Source organism: Schistocerca piceifrons, chromosome 8, assembly GCF_021461385.2.
Source record: "Schistocerca piceifrons isolate TAMUIC-IGC-003096 chromosome 8, iqSchPice1.1, whole genome shotgun sequence".
Classification (NCBI taxonomy): Eukaryota; Metazoa; Arthropoda; class Insecta; order Orthoptera; family Acrididae; genus Schistocerca; species Schistocerca piceifrons.
The window spans coordinates 292841587-292842658 of NC_060145.1; the positions used below are offsets into that span (position 1 = coordinate 292841587).

Below are 1072 nucleotides of genomic sequence, written 5' to 3' on the forward strand. Positions count from 1 at the left end.
CATGACCTTCCTCTTCTGTGCAGATGCACACATGTTACCCGAACTATTACGGGACTTGGTAAGAATGTCTTCCACGAGTAATGAGTGTGTTGGGTAGGGACACTATGAATGTAGTGTGTGGACATATAAGGTGAGAATGTGGGTCTAGCGGGAGGCGTGCGCGAGATAGTCCCTGCAGTCGCACTATTCTTTGTGCCCTCGGTGGCTCAGATGGATAGAGCGTCTGCCTTGTCAGCAGGAGATCCCGGGTTCGAGTCCCGGTCGGGACACACATTTTCAGCTGTCCCCGTTGATACATATCAACGCCCGTCAGCAGCTGATCAATGGTGTCTGTTCTTTCGGACATGTCCGAAAGAACAGACATCATATCCATAGAAGAATATATTAAGATTAATGTGTGGGTTGGAATTGTATGTGATTGTATGGTAAGGCAATACGGTCCCCCAGCACATCTTACAGGAACTGTCTACAGGGACTTCATTCAGAACATCCTCCAAGACCTACGAAGAGATGTAACCCGTCAAATACGAAGAAAAATGTGGTTTATGCATAATGGAGCTTTAACATCTTCCAGTCCCACTGTTCTAGATGCCCTGCCCGTTATTTAACATAACAGTTGGATGGGTAGAGGAGGCCTTGACGTTCCCCTCACCACGAGTGCACGCGTGTTTACGAGCAAGACGAGAGTATTTCGAATATTTATTACGAGTTTACGTGTTGGTGAACTCCAACCACCTAAATAGTACACTTCATTAAAAAATCTAAATCGAAGGATTTTCGGGAGATGTGTTTGTAAGAACTTTTATTCTTGTTTTGTTGTGAGAAATCTGTCCTCAAAGATTGTAAAAGTATTTTTGAAACATCCTATATCAGGGGCACTCAAATGAAAGCGGGACGGATGGGGAAAATACGTAAGTAAGCTGTTTACTATTTCAAAAGCAATCTCCGTGGCTTAACATGTGTATCCCACAGTGAGACAAGACAGTCAAAGCTTTCATGGAAAAGTGTTTGAGGTAGCCTAGGGAACCATGATTGTACCATTTGCTTCGTACGAAGCAAATCGATGGCCACG

At 44.4% G+C, this 1072-nt stretch overlaps 1 non-coding gene across 1 annotated transcript; it reads left to right on the forward strand.

The window, feature by feature from the left end:
• The first annotated feature begins 194 nt into the window (after positions 1 to 194).
• Positions 195 to 269, forward strand: Trnat-ugu. Its single transcript has one exon. It is a non-coding gene; the product is annotated as a tRNA-Thr (tRNA).
• Positions 270 to 1072: the final 803 nt, after the last annotated feature.